The sequence below is a fragment of the Protopterus annectens genome, chromosome 1.part1 (genome assembly GCF_019279795.1).
Source record: "Protopterus annectens isolate FY-2018-M chromosome 1.part1, PAN1.0, whole genome shotgun sequence".
Taxonomy (NCBI): domain Eukaryota; kingdom Metazoa; phylum Chordata; order Ceratodontiformes; family Protopteridae; genus Protopterus; species Protopterus annectens.
Window position 1 is genome coordinate 30,729,566 of NC_056726.1, and position 23,109 is coordinate 30,752,674.

The following is a 23,109-nucleotide window of genomic DNA, read 5'->3' on the forward strand; positions in this document are numbered from 1 at the left end:
GCAAAGAGCAATGCATAGCACATACACTGACATTGTCGGGCCCAAGGAACTGATCTGTCTCTCTGTCTCACATACACAGTAAAATGGATGTCACACATCACACCATCTACACCTTACCATAGCACCGATAGCCTAGTATCTACCTATGTATAGGCAGTCTTTTGCATGCATCCGACATAGTCAGCCCTCAAGTACCATCCTCACAACTGCCTCAGGCACAAGGTAAGTCAGTCTCCTTAACAATAAATGAATGGAGTACAATGTTCTGATAGCATATCTATGGAATTGATGCAAGCATGCAAGGGAATGGGGTGGCTTACTAGGACAGCAGCAGAAAACTGACAGCTCTGTGGGACAGCAGGAAGTGTATTCCCAGTACTGGCTTACCCATACTATGCAGTACCACCCTAGTGGATAAATACCACTGCAGTATATGTGGTGAGCCAAATAACTGTGGGGGGGGGTCATAGGTCACTTGCATGTATGTCAAAGTGGGGGTCTCATACCCACCCCCAGCCTCACCCAGCACATCAGCTGTAGAAAACCATACAGAAATGTCTGGCAAAGACCTCCACATGGAGACATCCATGAAACCCCCACCTACAGACTTAAACAGTGATATCACAACAGGTCTAGCAGTGGCAGTATGACTCTGAAAGGTAAGAAGTCTGAAACTACAACTGTTCATGCCAGAACAATCTGACCTGTGGTTGATACTGTTATGCCTGTAGTCTCAAAGATAAGGAACACCACTATACTAAATGGGACCAAAATGTTAAGCAAATATCACTACAGTCTCTGCAAATGTGTATTGTGTACAGATGTGTCACCGCCTACCGCACCTATAGTCCCATAGAAATGCAGTAACATGTTCCCTAGCCTTAAGCAGCATCCATGGCTCAGCACGAACAGAAAGAAATTGTTAGTAACACCCACAGTCAACTTACTGGTGCTATCCCAGGGGTGTCCACTGCCAGCAGCCTAGGAACATATGTTCATCAGAATGTACTGCCATGCTACAGACGGCCTGCATCTGTCACACCTGGCCTACATGCCTCACCCACAGTGCCCTGTTAGGGAGTATCATGGGGTCCATAACACCAACCTAACACAGTCTACAAAATGCAAAGAAAGGCCATGCTGCTAACTGCTAGGAGAAAACCTGTCAGCGTCAGAGAGCCAGAAATCTGGACAAAGCCATGAATAATGGGATGAAAAAGATCCAAAGAGAAGGACACCTTTGAAATATTGCTCCAATAATGTTAGAAAGTTGATGGAATGATTATACTAGCATGAAATATCTGAAGGGTATGAAGTCTGAACCTACAATGTCAACAGTTACTAGTATCTGACTTTAACCCTGAGTGACTTGCAAAACACTTTTTCTTGAAAATCACATTCGTTTGGGTAACCAATCACATATATGAGTCATGAATCTGGATATTATGTGATACTCTGTACAGTCGGCAGACAGGGCTAGGTGTCTAAACATGGGAATGCACTCATTGGAGGCAGTCCTAACCCTGGAAGATGGTGACATGTCTGCACCCCCAGAACCCTGGTCCACAGCCATGGGGAGTAACACACCCTTTCTTGATCACTCATCCTATGCAACATCCTGACCCCAAAATGTGGCCAGCCAAGCAAAATGAGGTGTGTCATACATTTATGTGAAACACACACACACACACACCTCCAGGCTAGTCAAGCAGTCTGACACACACAAGACCTTCCAAGTGCAGTCAAACTTTGAGAAGATCCCTATGCAAAGCACTGGTAGTTATAGGCCAACATACCTGACCCATGACACCCCCACCCCCACATATATTATCCCCTAGAAATCTATCTGGAGTCTGGCTGTCACCCTGATCCTGCCTGACTTATATTACCCAGCCGTGGACTGGAAATCAGACCATGCCAGAACAGAAATGCACAGAGATTCCACCATTGTAATATAGCACCAAGGTGCTGGACAGTTTCCACAGCTCCAGCAGGCAATTGGTCGTAGGCACACCTCTCAACAGGTTGGATTGTTCAAGAATGCATAGCATCTGGCCCATAATATTGGTGTGTGCATCATCCATTCTGTATTCATCTAGTAAATCACTGTGATGATCTGAGGATGTATGTCATGAGGTACTGAAACAATACATGACAATGTCAAACGTCATATATATCAGATGTCTGCTAAAACAAACCCTGTAACCCTAGCAACCCATACATTACTGAGAGAAATAGTCACAATCACCGTATGGCCCAATGCATCCCCATTTTGGTAGGCTATCTCCAGATATCCTGCACCAACAGATTGAGAGGTATGGCTGTAGCACAAAACAAACCGGACTGGAGTACAACAATCCCTAGAATGGAGTCCCACATTTACTATAGAAGGTCACACTGGGCATGTTCATACACTTAGAGAATTGTCAATAGGCTCTAGAAATTAACAGGCCTTCCCCACCCAATGCACTTTCCATTGCCCTACTTTAGCAGTCCAGAAAATGTCTGTCACCATAGAAGTACCTTTCGTCAGGCCACAGCTCTATAAGTTCTGTTGTGCATGCAATAACTGTGTAACACCATAGTACAAATAACTAGTTAGGTAGGAGTTCTAATCTCAGTTCTGGCAAATGTAAAAGTTTGCAAGTGTCTGTGTGTATTTATAAGTTAACAATTTAGGGTCCATTCAAACACAGTACACTTCCCACTTTTGCAGTCCTGCAGATAATAGTCACCTTAGAAGTCGCTTTAATCAGGCCTCAGCCTCATAAGCTCTGTGGCATGTGCGATAACTGCGTAACACTATAGTACAAATAACTAGCTAGGGAGAAGTTCTAATGTCAGTCCTGGCAAATGTAAAAGTGTGTGTGTGTGTGTGTGTGTGTGTGTGTGTGTGTGTGTGTGTGTGTGTGAATAAGAACAGAATCTTGTCTGTGGGGGAGTTGTGTTTGTGTGAGAACCATATCCATTGGGGGGGCGGGTTTTGCTACTTTTTGCTGTTGCCCACCCAGTACATGTCCCAGTGTCCACATTACAAGGCCCACAGTTGTCATCCAGTGTAGAGGGACCTGTAGACACTCTGCAGCTCTATAAGCATTGTGCCATGTGCAATAACTATGTAACAGAATGGAACAGATAACAAGATAGGCAGCCCATCTAATCCTTGGATATCACTCCCCCCTCAAGAATCATACGCAAACACACTCAGGTAGGCAGCAACCCCTACATCAGTAGGTGGCCTGCAAACTGGCTCACAGATAGAACCCACAGTGTGAAAGCAGCAGACTCCACGTCAGACTGCTAAACAGTCACAAGTGGAGTCCCACTGGTTGTGGACCTGGCTCCCCTCATGTTTGGGATCCACACCTCTGAGGACCAGCCCAATACAAAGGCACCCTGGCTGACAATGTTTGCAGATGACTACAAGGTGGGCGATATTATTACCCCCCCCATGTAAGGTTGACATCCTTCACAAAGGCCTCTCTGAGACCTATGACTGTGGTCAGAACCCAGGACATAAGCTCAATGCCAGATGATGTGCTGCCATCCCCTTTGGGTATGACATGGTTCCCATAAAGTAATACATTGAAGGTAGTCCACTGAACACTAATGCTGGTATAACAGAACTGGGCACACAGGTTGACAGTGAGCTCTGTGGTGACCACTAGAGTGCCACTGTCTTCCAAAAGTCCTTCCATGTGTCCCTTCTCCTGACTAAGGGTGTTGAATCAGGGAAGTAAAAGGACAGTATTCCTCTGTACACTCCCCTCAGTAGGCCAATCAATGTGCACTATGGCTCATTTGCCATGTACCCCACTGGACACCAGCAACAACAGGAGAGGCTGCAATGTACCTTACAAAAAGGATCTTAGGTACTACACACTTTCCCCATATGGACAGACTCTAACAACTGCAATGAATCTCTGTCTCATATTGGCTACTTAGGTGCGATCTCTGCCTGACATACACAGCCATGTCTAACCCAACCCTGTCAGGAATGCCACATCTGAAGAAAACCCTGTCCATACAACATGCCCCAGATACCTCAACCCAATCCTCACAATCAGTAGGACATGCTGGAGGGACAGTTTCACAACCCAGAGACTGGCTACGCTATAGAATAGACATCACATACATGCCAATCAGAGCACATCACTGGCCCTCTTCAAGAGAAATCAGGAGGAATGGATGGGAATAGAATACACACCTTGCAGGTCACTCCAGTGACTATACTCAGTAGACACACTGGGGAGTATCATCAGGTGGCATGATGCCAGTGTATTCCCATGGGCTAGCCTTGTAAAGCCTCCATGGCCATTTACCACATGCACACCTATGAATCTTTGAACCTATGGATCTCAGTACTGTCAAATGTGTGTGTGCGCATTAGTGTGTATAAAAGTGTTTGTGTGTAAACATGTGGGTGAAAGTAGTTGGTGGCCCATCTCACCCAGTACAACTACCACTGCCATACATTACAAGTGCTGTAGATGTTATTCATTATATAGGTACCTTGGGACACTCCTCAACCTATAAGCTCTGTGGCTTGTGCAGTAACTGCATAACACTATAATACAAATAACTACATAGCTAGGGGTTCTAATATGAGTTCTGGCAAATGTGTGTGTGTGTGTGTGTGTGTGTGTGTGTGTATTATTGCCTGTAAGTGTGTATATTTGTAAGTTACAGTATTTTGTAGTCTCTCTCACCCACTACATCACACATTGTCATAATTTGCAAGGCCTGGTGATGTCCCTCACCTTAGAAGTACCTTTGGACAAGTGTCACCCCATAACCTCCATGGCATGTACAATAAATGTGTTACAATGTAGCAACAATAAATATATAGGTAGGGGTTTTAATCTCAGTCCTGCCAAATGTGTGTAATAGAACAGTATCTTGTGTGTGTGTGTGTGTGTGTGTGTGTGTGTGTGTGTGTGTGTGTGTGTTTGTGTGTGAATGACATCCATTGGATGGGCATGGTTTCATATTTTATGCCATGGTACTCACAGTACACATTCCAAAGTCTACTGTATGAGGTCTGCTGTTCATATCAACCATAGTGGTATCTGTAAACACTCTTCAACCCTATAAGCCCTGTGCAACAGCATGGAATAGTATGGTATGAATAACAAGATAGGCTGGTTTGCTAATGTCAGTACTGGCAAGTGTGTGTGTGTGTGTGTGTGTGTGTGTGTGTGTGTGTGTGTGTGTGTGTGTGTGTGTGTGTGTGTGTGTGCGCACGTGAGCACGCGTGCATTGGTGTATATAGCAGTGGTTATGAGTGTGTAGACTTGTATGTGATACTATTATGAGTACTCTTACACCCAGTACAGCCACCACTGCCATACCCCACTAGGCCACATGATGTTATTCACCTTACAGGTACCTTGTAACACTCATCACACTAGCAGTCCTGTGCCACCTGCAATAACTGCATAATAGTGTGATACCACAACTTGATGGGTAGGGGTTCCAAACACAACACTGGCAACTGTGATCCTGTGTGTGTGTGTGTGTGTGTGTATGTGTGTGTGTGTGTGTGTGTGTGTGTGTGTGTCTGGTTGACAGAATATCCTCTGGGTTTGAGGGCGTTAACAATCTGAGTTGTGTTCCACCTACCACACTTACCATTGTCCACAATACTAGAGCTGATGTCAACCACCATAGACTGAGATACGACCCTTCAGCCCTATAAGCTGTGAGGCACATGCAAGAACTGTTACACAGACCTGGGAAATGTGTGCAGATACAGCTGTACCTCAACAATGACATGATCAATGTGTTACAACACTGCCATACTCCTTGTTGGTGATATCTCCAGGGCCACATCCTGCTGACACACAGAGACCTGGAATACAAGCAGAATACAGCATGTGAGAACACATTTGCTTAGTGTTGCTAACACCAATAATGCATCATTGCTGTAAAGGTACACACACACTCTGATGTGTACCCATTACAAATGCCAGATGACAGCACCTTACACAGAATTAAATAGCTACACTCTACTAAAGTCACCCTGTGTATCACACCCATATTAGCATGTCCCTGCATCGATGGTATGGATGGCATGGATGTGGCACAGGTATCATCATGTGCACAGGATGTTGTGTGCATTTGCCAAAAGTCTAGACTGGACCATACAGTAGTGTGTGTGTGTGTGTGTGTGTGTGTGTGTGTCTGTGTGTGTGCACGTGTGAGTGTGTGTGTGTGTGTGTGTGTGTGTGTCTGTGTGTGTGTGTGTGTGTGTGTGTGTGTGTGTGTGTGTGTGTGTGTGTTTGCGCACTTGTGTGTGTGTGTGTGTGTGTGTGTGTGTGTGTACGCGCGTGTGTGTGCACGCATGTGTGTGTGTCTGGAGGTGACTTGTCTGATGGTGATGTGTGTGTGTTTGTATGCACACAGTCACACCATGTGGGTACCCTACACAGGGGTATTTTTGACAGCTCTGGGCCATACATGGCAGGGTGTACAGTTCACCATCTCTGTCCATGGACATGGGAACTTGGCCTGCCAAGGGTATCACCGGCACCACCAGGGCTGAGTCCAGATGCAGTACTATCCCCCGATGGTGACTGCTGCCTGCTGGATCCATGTCCCTGTTGGGACTGGTCAGGATCATGTGCCCATGGCCTGCTGCATCGTGGCATGGAATGCACACCCCCTTCAGTAGTGCTGGTGGTACTGCCAGCATGGGAAGGTGATGGTGCATGGCCACATAGAGCCTTAGGTGATCATGGTGCTGTCCTACTGCCACGTGGTTGTTGGCCAGCATCCGCCAAATGCTCATGCACATATATTCCATGGTCGAGGAGTACCAAGGTCTCCCCCCACCATCTATCCATGACCCCAGTACACTCACAGATGGCTGCAGTGAGTTCATATCACCACGGACACCAGCAATGTGCTCATCCATGACCCTGCATATATGTCTGGTATTACATTCATTATGTGCCTGTGCCCCCTTGACGGTTTGAAACATGTGTCTGGTGACTGCTGCTGTGGCACTTGCAACAGGGGCATGATGGGCTGCAATCATCCTCCGAGCACCCCTGTCCATCTGCCTGTGTGGAACCTCTCCAGCACACTGGTTATGGCTAGTGCCTTCACCCTCACTTGTCATAGTCACCACAGTAGCCTGTTCCATGCCACTCCCTGCCAACTGTCCATTATCTGCGGCCACTGGTGACAGGGTATGTGTGGGCATTGTTACTGTGTGTGGGAATGGGGTTATCAATAGTGGGATGCCAACTGATGGCACAGATTCAGCCCCTGACAACCCCACCTGTGCCTCAATATGAGTATCATCATGGTCAGAGTCTACAGAGACACTGATATCAGTATCAGAGTGGGAGGGACAGCAGCCACCATGTCCACCTGTGAGGGAAAAACAAGATATGTAAGTTACTACTGGCACTATAAGGTTTGCTGGTACACACACACACACACACACACACACACACACAAACATAGGTGAGGTGCCACAAAGGCATTACACAGACCTCATATTAGCCAACTGGGGGAATTCATGACACACAGTCAGACAATAACATAAACACTCTAGATGGACCCTCAGCCTCATGCAATGCAGCCCTTTTCAATTACCATTACTACTAATATACACCTCTGGGATATGTGAGTGGTGTTAGTAGGTGTGGGCCCTTCACCTAGCACACACTGCACCCATGTAAATTATTACTGTTCACCTGTATAGCATTGTGGCAACTCTTACAGAACATACCTCCCAACTGTACAGGGTTTTTCTGAATGTCTATATGTGTGGCTCATATGTTTGGTCTGTTCCTCATAACTCCTGTGTTTGTCTGATGCATTACTGGGTTGAGCTGTGGATTGGTGCCACTACATAATGTCCTAATTTGAGGAAAAACACTGCATAACCTGCAGTACATGTATGTTAAAACAAAGCCGTTTACTCAAACAACTTCCCAAGCGTACAGTGGCTACAGTAAGTGTACATACACCTGTTAACATGCCAGGTTCTTTGTAATATATCACATAAGACCTCAAAAATCAGGTCATAACATTGCCATCATTTCATATGACATATAACCTGTGCAGCCCAACTGAGGAACACACACAACATTTACAGATAACATCCGGTAACTGAAATAACTACAACAGGCTCGTTGCATGAGTGTGTAAACCCTTAAAATAATACTCTGTTAAAGCACCTCTTGATTTAATCACAGCATGCAGTCCTCTTGGGAAGGTGTCTATCAGCATGGCACATCTTGACTTGCCAATGTTTGCACACTATCCCTTGCAAAACACTTCCAACTATGTGAGGTTGCAAGAGCATCCCCTGTGCACTTCCCTCTTCAGGTCACCCTGCATATATCCTATTGGATGTAGGTGCAAGCCCTGACTCGGCCAGTGCAGAACATTGCACGTGTTCTGGTGAAACTATCATGTTGTTGATTTGGATGTATGGTTTGAGCCATTGTTGTGTGGAAAGGTGGAATTACTCACTATCCTCAGCTATGTGGCAGACACCAAAATGTTTTGGAGCCACAGGGACCGGTGTTTGGAACTCTCCATAATCCCCTCTAACTTGGCTACAGCCCCAGTTCCAACTTCTAAACAGCAATCCCAAAGCAGGACACTGCCATCACCATGTTTCACCATGGGAGTGGTGTTGTGGTGATGTGCAGTGGTGTTATTGTGCCAAACACACCTGTCAGAATTGTGGCCAAAGAGTTGAACCATGGTCCCATATTACCATAACATATTTTCCTACTTGCTTTTTGGAGACCTGATGTATTGTTTTCAGACTTTCACCAAGCCTGTATATTGTTTGGTCTGAGGAACTTCTGCCATCTTCCGAGCCTACCCCATAGGCATGACATATGGAGACCATGGAAGATTATTGTGACATGTAGTACACACCCAATACTTGCTGGAGATTTCTGCTACTCCTTCACCGTTGCTGTAGGGCTCCTGGCAGCCTCCCTGGCCAGTTTTGGTCTTGAATTCTCATAGCCTTTGGTGGGATGGCCACTCCTTTGCAATGTCACTGTAGCCCCATATTTTCACCACCTTTTGTTGACTGTCTGCACTGTGTTCCATGGTATATACAAATGCTGTGGAAATATTTTGTTACCCTTCTCCAAGCTGATACATCTCAAACATGCTGCCCTTAGCAGCTTCAACAGCTCCATGTGAACCATGGCTGTTGCTGTAACAGGCAACTGGGTATATGTTAGGATAATCCTGGTAGGACAGCTGGCCATTATTTGCTGTTAATCAAAGAGTCTCTGTAATTGATGGCAGTTGTGTACCCAATAAGATGTACTGCTGTAGTTATATCGAAAGCTGCCTCAACACAGTACTAGCTTCATCCTGTGCACACATATGCATCTAGGTTGTTGTACTATTGTTATGTGTCATTGTTCCTCTAACAGATTTGTTTGCTTTACAATTGAATTGTACAGGTCATAGGTCACATGAAAGGTCGGCAGCATTTTGAACTTGTCTATTAGGTTCATAGATAGGTACTAGGCTATCTGCCCAAAGGCATTTATAAGTTTAGCCAGAATGTGTTGGCTTTCACCCCCCCCCCCTTAGATTAGTTCCCTGTGCCTCTGTCCAGCAGAGTCACTGAGGTGATCCCCGGGGTAAACTTTCTGTTTCCCATCCACCCGTCAAGGTTTCTCTTGAAGAGTGTTAGCGAGGAGCTCTGCTTAATGTAGATTGGAATCTTGTTCCAAAGCATGGGAAGTCTCTGTGACAGGAATCTATCCCTCCAGCACGTCCTATTTATTGTTGTGGTGAGGTTTAGATCCCTAGAGAGTGTGGCTTGAGGGGATAAGCTTTTCTTTGGGTGGAGCATGTCCATCAGTTCTGGGTTGGACATGGCCTTGTATGTCAGGCAGAGATCACCTCTGAGTAGGCGGTATGCAACCGACTACAGCTGGAGTTTCTTCAGTCAAGCTGCATAGGGCATCTGTTTGAGGCCAATGATCCTCTTGGTGATGTACTTCTGTGGTCTTTCCAGCTGTTGCAGGTGTCTTGTAAGATACATCCGAAATGGGGCATTGTACTCTATGATGGGTCTGATGACTCTCATTTTTGTATATCAGAAATACCTGGCATTCTAACAGGTGTGTATGCCATTTATATGTACTGTATACTAATAATTTATACAATATGACCCTAGTTTTGGGTCTTTGTCACCCATTTTGTCAGACTTTGTCCAGATGTCCTGCAATGACAGGTTGTGAGGTATGGTACAGATATTTGTACTAAAATTAAAAAAAACTCTTCCTCACCATAAAACCTGCCACACTTGCAGCAGACAGTATACCTGCAAACTTCCTAAAAATAGCAGCTGACTCCATATCATATCCAGTCTCAATCCTAATAAACAGGTCCAGTCAGGAAGCTTATGTACCACAACTATGGAAAATATCTTACATTATACCTCTTCACAAAGGTGGTAAATCTTATGACTTTTCCAACTATCGGCCTATAGCTATTCTTTCTCCCTTATCTAAGCTCCTACAGAAATGCATTCACTTGCAAGTCATGCAATTCTTGAATACAAGCAATCTTCTCTCCTCCACTCAACATGGATTCCATCCTCACCATAGTACAACTACTGCCCTTCTCTCCTTCACCAATCAGGTTAAACATCATAGAAACAACAACTATGTATACGCTATCTTTTTAGACCTCTCTAAAGCATTCAACATGGTCTCACACCCTAAACTACTAGATGCTCTCTACTCTCTATCCTTTACTTCCCCTACTATCTCCTGGTTCAAACCCTATTTATCAGATAGACAACAACCTGTTCAATGGCAAAATGAACTATCCCCTCCTCTCCCTAACTCCATAGGAGTACCATAAGGGTCAATATTAGGCCCACTACTTTTCTCTATTTTTACAATCTATACACCTCCTCTAAACAAGCCTCACTAATTCAGTATGCAGATGATTCTACACTCAACTGCACAGCCCCATCCATCAACACCTTACAAGAACTAGCCCAAGAATCATTCTCTGCTATTGAAACTTGGATCACTGACATCCAACTCATTCTCAACCCCCAATAAAACCAAATTACTCTTGTTCACCGCAAATAAAACAAAATCTACCCACTTAACTTGCTCTGTCTCATCTAGAAATGGCACTATTATTTCTCCATCAACCCATACAAAACTCGTAGGAGTTAAAATAGACAATAACCTATCTTTCTATCTACACATAGCACAAATCATCCAGAAAGTTCATAAAAAAATGGGAACCCTTTATAGACACAAAAACGTTCTCACAGATAAAGCAAGAATCACCCTAGCTCAAACCCACCTCTTATCATTTACTTATGCAGCACCAGTCCTGACCCATACTAGAAAAACAGATCTGGACATGTTAGAGTCATGCTATAACAAAATTGCCAAATTTGCCAACAACTCTACATTTAGAACCCATCACTGCCAAGTACTAAAAGAAATTCAATTGCTTGAATTTCGTCACTTACTAACTTAACAACAACTCACTTGTGCCTTCAACATCATGAACTACCCAGAGAAAACTCCAGCCCTAAAGCAGCTACTAACCTCCACCTCTTCCTGTTACCCCCTGCACTCATCCAATAAACCTCTCCTCAGTATTACAACTGTTAACAATACTGCAGGTAAAGCCCTATACTCCCACATCATAGCCAAAACATGGAACAATCTCTCCACTAATATAACCTCTGCAACAACAATCACAAAATTAAAAAAACTACTCAAACCACATCTCAGGGAAACCTGGATCTGCCCATGTATCACATGACAATCACTATAACTTTTTTTTTCCTCCTCCACACAACTCCAATTAGAATCTACACTATTTCACACACACACACACAGATATATATATATATATATATATATATATATATATATATATATATATATATATGTATATATACATACCTCTTATAATAAGCTGCACTGGTCATTGCACTTCCTTCAGTGTACACTTACTAAAAAATGTAAACTGTCTTAAACTGTATGTATTGCTAGGTAAAAATATCACATTTAGTCATGTCTATTCTACTTATTTGTAAAGGTTAATCTAATAATATCTCAGTTCTGCAATGCCAGTGATCTATAGAGAGCTAATTTTGAATGTCTCTGCTTGTAAGCAATCTGCTGTCTTCATTCTGTGTATTTCTCATTGTTTTAACTACTTAGTATGTGTTAATTGTGGAACTTTTCTTCCCGGGCATCCACTGAAATGGGCCTGGTCCACCTGGATTTTCCCGGTTAACAAATGTTAAATAAATAAAATAAGTAAATAAAAAAATTGACATCTCCTGAAAATAGGCCCCTGCGATGACCACCGTGATGCAATGCAGTAAACACCACCACAAGTGAACATGCAGATATTGCCAAATGGCTGAGTGTAACACTTGTGTGCATGGTGACATGCATTAACTTTAGCATGCCTGGGGTACTGGTGAGCCACAACAGGAAAACCCCATACTTACTGGGTTCAGGCTGCTGTCCCATGTGCAGACCAGAGGGACCTATGTAGTTGTGAAGGAGAGGTATTGTCCGCAAATTCACGTTAGGCATTGGTACAAGATGAATGCTATGTTTCTGCACAGGTACAGTACACATTGTGATATTATACAATTTGCTGTCCTTCACCATAGATGTGCACTTGTGTGCATTAGTACACCCCACCCACTAATCCATTTGGCACTGACATATGCATCTAGAGACTCTGTGGAAGACCTTTTAAATGCTACCTCATTACATTGATGTGCATTTTGCCCTTCCCTGGATGCTCCTCGCCTGTTGTCTGGGTGCCACCCACCTCCACTACTGCTGTTTCCTGTGTTTGAGTTTTTGTGGCAGCTACCCCTAACTTGGCAAGGAGCCCTTCTGTTGCCATAAGTGGGGCCTGTGTGGCTGGTCCCTCACCGGCAGTACGGCTCCTCACTACAGCAGCAGCCCTTTGCCGGGCATGACGTACCAGGTCAGTTGCTCTATGCCTAACCTGATCAAATGTGCATCCATGGTGGCCCAAGACGTTCAATCTGTGGACAATCTTATCCCACAGGGCATTCTGCTCCTGCAGATTTTGCCAGCTATGGCCAAAAAGGATGGCATAGTTTAAGATTACAGCTTCTGTGATGGCTGCTGTCTCTGCATCAGTGTAAGGCAGTTGCTGCTGCATGGCACCTGGTAGACATAAACATGGAAGCACATCACAGGACCTCAGACATTGACCAGAGTTCTTTACAGAGCCAGCACATGAATATGGACTATCATTAGCCACCACTTACAAACACATCATAACCATGTATCTGGCAGCACTGTGTGAACATGCATTGCACTCCTGGTCCTGATGTGTCATGTTCCCCCCAATGAGGGCCAGTACATTGCATAAACTGCCATTCTTGTTTGTGTAGAGAGATGACAGTAGCCATGTTCCTTGCAGATGAGATGTCAATGGTGCTCAGGCTTTGCTTGCATACAGTGTGTAATGGAGCTAAAAGCATATGCCTGGGTTCATGTAGGATGCAGACAGAAATGTTATTAGGCCTCAAGGGGACTTGCTTTTGTTAACTTTGATTAGGCAGTTTGCACCTGATCCATGACAATGAGGGGAGGGGTGAGTGTGCTCCTCAATCCACCTATACTGATGGTGATCCAGGGGGGGTGATGATTGCCCTAAACCTGTCTGCAGCAGGCTGGCTGTAGCTATGGTGTGTGTGTATGTGCTGCTATTGACCACCATTACAGGGTGGTTTGGGTTGTTGCCGCTGAGACTGCAGACATATGTGAAGATGGCCTTGTGATTGCCCTTAGTTGATGTGTCCAATTTGTACTCATAGTTAGCCTTACAGTAATCCACCTGTGACCTAATATGCTCATTCCGACAAAAGTTGACATGCTGCCCAGTTGGGGCCTGTTCCTACTTTGCACTGTACAACCAATATAGCATCACATTATGTGCTTTGTGCATTGCTGCTGTCCAGCAAAGGGGTTTACTCTACTTTGGTGGAGACATGTTTTACAAGTAAGGTATTGCTGAGGCCATACAGCTATGTGGGTGGTCATATATCTGTTTGTAGTAGGCATGGACACAGGGTCAGAACACAGTTGGCCACCTCTACAATTTCAACCTGATACTCATGCTTATTACACTACCCATGTCTGTGTCAGGGCAGTGACACAACCAGTAGCTGTAGAGGTTCAACTCTTTTGGATGCACAGAAACTAAGGTTACACATGTGTACAACATGTACAGCTTATTTACCTGACATTTTGCATCCCATGTCAGTTGTTATGAGGCAGCCAGGTACACCTACCCATACATACATATGCACAGGTGATGCCTGCTATACATTTCTGTTCTTTGTCAGTATGGCACACTGTAATTACAGTCTTGCTGCTCAGTCAGTCGTGTCAACCTGTTAGGACAGGACATCTGAAGGACACCTTGCATACATGGTGAGCTATGGGCCACAATTAGTGACACTTTCTTCATATTGCTGTAACACACGTATGTCATTTGATAGTGCAGTAACCTTTGCATTCACAGATATACCCTGAAGGATGTCTGACCCTCATATGGCAGGCAGAGGGGAGAAAGGCTAGGTGTGTGGTAGTGAGGATAGGAGCTGTTAATATTGTGAGTATGACTGGTATGGGGACAGAGCTAGCTGATATGCTGGACAGAGAAAAGGTGGATTTATTGCATGTGCCAGAGACCAGATGGAAGGGGTGTACAGCTGTGTGTATCGGAGTCGGGTACAAATAGTTCTGTCATGGTGTGTATGGGAGGGGAACTGGTGTAGGGGTTAACCTGAAGGAACATTATGCCAGGAGTGTTTGTGGAGGTGATAAGAGTGTCAGGTACAGTGATGTTTAGGAGGCTGGGAATTGATGGTGTAATGATAATAGTTGTTAGTGCATATGCACCTCTAATTACGTGTTTGATGGATGAGACAGATGTACTTTGGTGTGGTTGGATGAAGTGGTGATGAGTGTACCCAAGGATGAGAGACTGGTGATTGGAGTAGATTTCAATGGGCATGTTGATGAAGGGGACAGAGGGGATGCAGAAGTGATGGGTAGGTATGGTGTTAAGCAAAGGAATGCAGAAGGTGAGATGATGGTGGAGTTTGCAACAGAGGTTGGACATGGGCGTGGTGAATATGTAATTTTTCAAGACCGAGGGCCATAGGGTGACATACGAGAGTGGTGGAAGATGCACACAGGTGGATTATCTCTTATGCAGGTGGGTCTGTTTAAAGGGGATTGGTAACTGTGAAGTAGTGACAGGGGAAAGTGTAGTTAGGCAGCAGGGAAGGTTGGTCTGTGGGATGACGTTAGTGATCAAGAAGAGGGGGAGGGCAGCACCATAGATCAAATGGTGGATACTGAGAAAGGGTGATTGTGAGGTTCAGTTCAGTGAAGAGTTAAGACAGGCAGTGGGTGGCAGTGAAGATTTGGAAAATATCTGGGTAACTACATCCAAGCTAGTAAGGGAGATGAGTAGAATGGGGCTTGGTGTGACATCTGCACAGAGGAAGGAGGACAAGGAGACCTGTGGTGGCATGAGGAAGTACAGGAGAGTATACAGAGAAAGAGGTTGGCCAAGGAGAAGTGTGATTGTCAAACAAATGAAGAAAGTAGACAAGTGTATAGGGAGATAGTGTGCATGGCAAAGAGAGTGGTGGCAAAGGCTGAGGATGGGCATCTGAAGAGTTGTATGTAAGGTTGGACACCAAGGATGGAGAATAAGACCTGTACCAATTGGCTAGACAGAGGCACATATCTAGAAAGGATGTGCAGCAAATAAGGCTGATAAAGGATAATGATGGAAGTGCACCCACAAGTGAGGAGAGTGTGTCAAGCAGGTGGAAACAGTACTTTGATGGGCTGTTGAATGAAGAGAATGAGAGAAAGAGAAGGTTGAATGATGTGGATATGGTGAATCAGGACATGCAACAGATTATCAAGGGGGAAGTAAGGATAGCTATGAAGAGGTTTAAGAATGGAAAGAGTATTGGTCCATATGATATACCTGTGGAAGCATGGAGGTGTTTAGTGCAAATGGCACTGGTCTTTTTAACTGGATTGTTTATTGTAATCTTGGAAAGTGAGAGGATGCATGAGGAGTGGATAAAATGTGTTTGGGTACTGATTATGATAATAATGATAGTGTGCAGAGCTGTAGTAACTACAGAGGGATAACATTGATCAGTCACAGCATGAGGTAATGGTAAAGGGTGGTGGACGCTAGGTTAAGAAAGGAAATGAGGACTACTGATCAGCAGCATGGTTTCATACCAGGAAAAAGCAGTACAGATGCCATGTTTGCTCTATAAGTGTTGAGGGGGACATACAGAGAAGTTTGGAAGTAGCTGCATTGTGTCTTTGTGGACTTAGAGACAACATATGACAGGATGCCTAGAGAGGAGTTGTGGTACTGAATGAAGTGGTCAGGAGTGGCAGAGGAATCCAAAAAATGCTACAGGATATGTACAAGGCTAGTGTGACAGTGGTGAGTTCTGCATTGGAAGTGACAGGTGTGTTTAATGTAGAGGTGGGACTATATTAGGGATCAGCTATGAGCCCTTTCTTATTTGCAGTGGCGATGGACTGGTTGACAGACATAATCAGAGAGGAGTCCCCCTGGACTGTGCTGTTTTCAGATGACATTGTGGTCTGTAGTGAGAGCAGGGCACAGGTTCAGGAGGCCCGGGAGAGGTGGAGGTATGATCTAGAGAGGGGAGGAATGATGGTCAGCAGGACTAAGAAGGAATATATGTGTGTGAATGGGAGGGAGGATAGAGGAATGGTGAGAATGCAAGGAGTACAGTTTTCAAAGGTGGATAGGTGTAAATACTTGGGAACAACAGCTCAGAATAATGGCGAGTGTAGGGGAGAGGTGAAGAAGAGAGTACGGGCAGGATGTAGGTGGTGGAGAAAAGTGTCAGGTGTGATTTGTGAGAGATGAGTACCATTAAGTGTGGTAGGGAAGGACTACAAGAGGGTAGTGAGACCAGCTATGTTATATGGGATAGAGACACTGGCATTTAAAAAAAAGGTACAAGTCAGAGCTGGACATAGCAGAGTTAATGATGGTAAGATTTGCACTGGGTGTGGCCTAGGAGTGTCACAGTCAGTACTGTGCAATACACATTCCAGTAGTGGTCATATGTGAGCCATCCTTTCCTGGGGTGACTCAGGGCCCTGAGCTGTGTTCTATGTCAGTGCAGACAGACACAGATGCTATGGCCATAGATTCTGCTCGGCAATATATCAGTACAGCATGTATTGTTGAGACATAATATTGTTTGACCTTCCTATTTTCCAAGTTTACATACCCCTTAGTACATTCCACTGCATGCTTAATTGTTTGACAGACCTGTGGGTATTTTTGGCTCAGCTGGTATAATCCATCAGTTGCAGTGTGTGTGTGTCTCTCCTTCTGTCTGTATGTTTGTTTGTTTGACTCTCTCTCTCTCTCTCTCTCTGAGACAGCTGTAGGATGTGCATCTGTTTTGTATAGGCAGCAGCTTGCCTTTTATAGGTAATGCTCATGAGCAGATAATGGCCTGTGCAATAATTGGAGTCCCCTACTTGCTAATTGCATGTAGAACAGCTGTGGTGTCATTTCCATACCTAACAGCATGGAAACACACTCCTATAACTGAGTACTTCATGTGGGCATTGCCCCTTTTCCTTGTCTGTGAGGAGGACTTCATGGAGGTGTGTGACAAACAGCATCACAGAGGGCAGTTGGAAATACCTCTTACAACAAACACTGTGGAGACAGCCCAACAAACTGGGGGAGAATATTCCAGACATAGGGAAAAAATGTAAGTATTGCTGTTATACAGTTGAAGTAATGCTAGTTTCAAAGGGTTTGTGTTGATATGGTTGCCCTGCATGCATTTAAGTCTGATAGTGTTATGTGGTTGCATAACTCTCAACTGTAGGGGTATACGCAGACTGGTCAGAGTTTGGACTCTTATATTTGGTGTGTTAATCACACATTTTTTGGCCTTGGAAATTCAGTAGCATACTCTGAGGATTGCAATCAGTAAATGGTAATATCCATGTGTGTTTCTGACCTCATATCCCTCAGAAAAGATATGTTACAACAACCCTGTTACACCAGCAAGTTTCTCAGTTTATAACAGCAATATGTCAAAAATGCCCCTGTGTTTGGGCTTCTGCCCCCAAGTATGTCAAGCTTCATCCGGATGTCATGCTGTAAGAGGTGGATAGGTATGATATATTATTATATAGTGACTTCATTCCTGATATCATCCCAGTGATGTATCAGACTGCCAGGCATGTTATGTGTAGGAGGACAAAGCCTGGATGTTCTGTGGTACTCTATGCAGTTGAGAGGACTGTGTATTTCTGGCAATTGTTGACAGGCTGTCAGGATTGTGTAGCAGTGTATTGTGCATGTGTTATTTGTCCTGTGTAGGGAGGGGGTAGATGTAAGTGTCATGGGTCCTTTTCTATCTGACTGCATGCTGCTCCAGTTTCTCATGCTTTTTCAGTTGTATATGTTTTTAGGGGCAGACTGACACATGCCCCATGCCACAGTCAAGCATTAGACTACACTGTGAATTGGGCCAGTACATGTAAGGGTAGTGTGTGTGTGGCAAACATGCTGATGATTTTGTTCACACAGTCCATATACTCCATTGTTCATGTGGCTTACCAGTATGTCAGTTTGAATGTGGTGAGATTGGTTATGGGTATGCACTTTCACACTGGTGTCTGTTTGGCATTGCTGTTACATCCCTGTATTTCCTGATATATTTTCAATTACATGTGTATTCCCCTATAACAAAATTGGGTTAGTATTGTGTCAGTCTGCCTGTAGTTTAGACAGTGCTCGGTGACATGCCTAGCAGCTCAGTGTAGTTTCCCAACTGTGATGTTGAGTCCAGATATATAGCAGATGTACTGTTGCCTGGCCCCCATATGTGTTGTGTATTTTTGACACATCAGTGGGATGACATGAGGATTTATGTCAGTAACTAGTGGGGAGTAATGTGGTGTTGGACTTGGGCTATTCCAGTCAATATATGTTACAACATATATGTGGGTGTTACTGCATCAACTGTGTCACCTTATCTACTCCAGTATTTGGGATAGGTTCCCAGTTTCATGGCTTTACCCCCCCCACCAGTCAGGCTTGGTCCAGATTTGTTGCACTAAGGGGTTCTGAGCATACCTCTCAACTGGTCAGATTGTTTCATACTGTCCAGGATTATTGCTCATATGCATGTTCTGTTCCACAGAATCATTATTTTCATTTCTGTGGTAAATCACTGTGAGGATCTGAGGATTTCTGTCAGTAAATGATGACATACATTTCAGTTTCAGAACTCTCATCCTTCTGGACATGTATGCTGACACAAACCCTGTTACTGTAGCAGCATTCTACATTTATAACTGCAGTACCTACATTATGTCCCCAGTCTTGGCCCATTGGGCATTGTCCCCCATTTTGAGGCACATATATATATATATATATATATATATATATATATATATATATATATATATATATATATATATATATATATATATATATATATATATAAGAACAATAAACACCCCAGGGATAAACGGTGTTTAACAGCAATGATAAAATCCAAATAATATAAGAAAAACATCGAAACACGCTATTGATATCACTAGTATAGAAACTATTACACCTAGTGCTCGAGGTAGTGACATCAAGAACTGCACAGAAAATCAGGAATTGTTCTGGATTGTCAACTTACAAGCTGACAGATATCCAGGCATTAATGGGTGTACCATTATCAAGCTTGTTTTAAAGGATAGAAGTCTCTTTAAATTAATGTACTATATTTAATTGGTTGATGTTTTTGATAGGCTGTTTTGTATTCATTTTGTGATGATGCTTGTATAATTAATACTGTTTTTTAGAGGTTTTTTATGGTCTGAAGAAGCACAATCAATTGTGTGAAAGCACTTACCTTTATGCATTAAAGTCTTCTGTCAATTTTATGATATTGGCCATGTTTCTGTGTTTTTCTTATATTATTTGGATATATATATATATATATATATATATATATATATATATATATATATATATATATATATATTTTTTTTTATTTATATATATATATATGTATACACACATATATATATATATATATATATATATATATATATATATATATATATATACATATATACATATATACATATGTATATATATATATATATATATATATATATATATATATATATATATATATATATGTATATTTACACACATATACTTATATATATATATATATATATATATATATATATATATATATATATATATATTCCTTTTTTGATATCTGTACAAATATTTATATAACAGCATATATGTATTTATTCTATATGCATTTGTTTTAAATGTATAGCTCCATATATCTGATTTATATACATTTCATATTTATCTATCACCATACACATCTATATGTGTATATTTATATATAATAAACACAACTGATTCCACAGTGTTTGTTCCCTACTATTCTATACCTGTACTGAATGATATATTTGAAAAAACAGCACTCATTATTATAGCTTAGATGGTGTAGTTGTACATTGCTCTGACTGTGGTGCACAGGATCCTGGGTTTGAGACTTTGCAGTGCCAATTATTTTGTTGGTGGGCAGAACAGTCGGTAATGGAGACAGGGTGATTAAGGTAGTTTTAAGCAGGTAAGCAGATTTGCATGGGTTTGCATGATGGTAAATGATGCCAACACACAGTTAAACTGGAAACTGCTTAATCTGTGTAGGCATCACTTAGCATCATGCAAACTCGCTTACTGCCACTTACTGATGCTTAATGCAGCTTACTCCCACTAACCCCTGTGTAAATTTCTTTAAAAGAAAAGAAAAAAGGGGTGATAGGAAAGTGATGAAAAAGGTGGCATGCAGAGGGGGAAAACAGTATAAAAGATAGCTAGGGATGTGCATGATGGGTGTAGGGAAGGTCCATAGCTGTCCATTTCTGATACAGCAACAGCAGTGCATTTGTACAGAATTTGTAGGTGAATGTGGACACTCAAACCCCTGAGAGAGGGATGAGGATAACAGTAATGTGTTGTTAAGCCAATTAGACAAGATTAAATGTGTCCAGTGGACACGTGTGAAATGGACCGCTATGTATGGGGCGACATTTTTTTGGAAACAGTTTGCCCTTTTTTTCTTTTATTTTTAATAAGGTGATTGTGGGAGGATGGGGAAGGATAGTGGGTACATTTGGGGAGGTAAGTTGGGTAGAAATACAGATAAGACAGACAAGACAGCTGACAGGGGCAGTATATGACACATGTAGGGGGTAAACACCTTGGATGGGGAGGGTGTTGGGAATCAAATGCACATGAGCCCCCATACAGTTACAGTGGGACTTAAGTCCCACCCATGGGCAGTCACCACTGCACCTTCATGGCCCTGAAGATGGTTGTGCTGGGGGCTCTGCAGGAGGGGCAGGCTGACCATCAAGATACACTAGGTGGTCCTCAAGCTGGCATAGCTGATCACCACACTCTGAATGGAGGACACTGCGCACCAATCCCTTGATTTGATTGCGAGTGACAGTCTCCTCTCCTCGCCAACCCCAGGGGGGGCAAGCCCCATCCCCTGAGGCAATTCCACCCAAAGGTGGTGCAGGACCAATGGAAGAGGAAGGCCCAGGTTGGGTCCCAGATGTGCTGGGACCAAGTGCCACTACCAGATGAGGCGGGTCAGGTGGATCTGTCAGGACCTGCTATGGTGTTTAAGTTTAAAAAAATATGGTGGTTAGTCAAGAACAACACATTTCAGGATTAGTTATAACAGCATGCATGGCTGTTCTAATTGACCCCCTAAAACAGAATTGAAACAGTTGTATAGCAAACAGAACACATGCATATATGGAACCACAGTAGGCATTATAACAGCATACAAGTTACATTGCTAGCAACAGGCCACCAATGATAGTATTTGAACAGGAAACATTAAAATTCAAACAGTTCAATATTTCTATAACAATAGGACACATGTCCCAACAGTAGGTTTGGAGATGAACGTACCCCATTTAATGTGTATGAAGTATTGGAGCAGATTTGGGTGGGGGAGAGAGTTCAATTAACAACTAATAAGCTTAAATTTTCAACAGCTGTACAGATCATTACTCTACTCATTAATCTCCATGGCTGACCTCACTGTATATCTACCTATGGCCTGTGGATGGACTGTGGGATTGTTGTACAAATTGTATTGGTTAAGCCTTCTTACAGCTTACAGACACATTTCCTTAGCTGGCAGACCTGTTGAAGAAATACGTGTTAACATTACCTGACAGTTTCTATACCTATTCACATCTTCACCGTTACATATGTGACACTGATAGGAGTGTGCGGGACTCATGCTTGGGTGGTGTGGTACTGGCATACTCCACTTGGGTTTCTATCTGTCTCCCTGATTATTATCAGCAGTGACCATTAGCCGTGACATTTGAGGAACATGTATCGGAACAAAGTGCTTGGTGTATGTACTTATCTTGCTGACATTTGCAGCCTTGGGGTTGGACAGTGGATATGTTGAACACAGATTGTGTTGGTAAAGCCTTCTTACAGCTATTACAAACATTTCCTTATCTTGCAGACCTGTGGAGGTAATTTATATTAATAATACCTGACTGTTTATACAAATATTCACATATTCTTGTTTGACAATATGCATTCAGCGTACTGCCACTGACAGGATTCAAACCATGCCTGTTTGTGAAAAAGGCAAGCCACAGCTGTGTTTCATCGCAATGAGCTACTGACGAATTGCTGATTCAGGCTTGACTTTTTTCTCCCTAGTACTCTCTTGTTTGCACAATCTGGCTGTAGTTAAACAAATACCCCTGGCAATGACAACTGTACTGCAATTTTTAGACAACAGGTTTTCAGTAATAGTTGCATAAAACAGTTAATTTCTACCAGAAACACATAACTATGCAGAACCTGTACACATTTATATTTCTAACACAACATGACAAAGTAAACACAACATTCCGGGGGGTTTATTTTTATTCAATGTTA

General features: G+C 43.2%; 1 protein-coding gene across 1 annotated transcript in view; it reads right to left on the bottom strand.

The window, feature by feature from the left end:
- ADAMTS12 (ADAM metallopeptidase with thrombospondin type 1 motif 12) overlaps positions 1–23,109 on the bottom strand; it is a 2,672,119-nt gene that overhangs the window by 1,059,173 nt on the left and 1,589,837 nt on the right. The gene's annotated exons all lie outside the window — the stretch shown is intronic.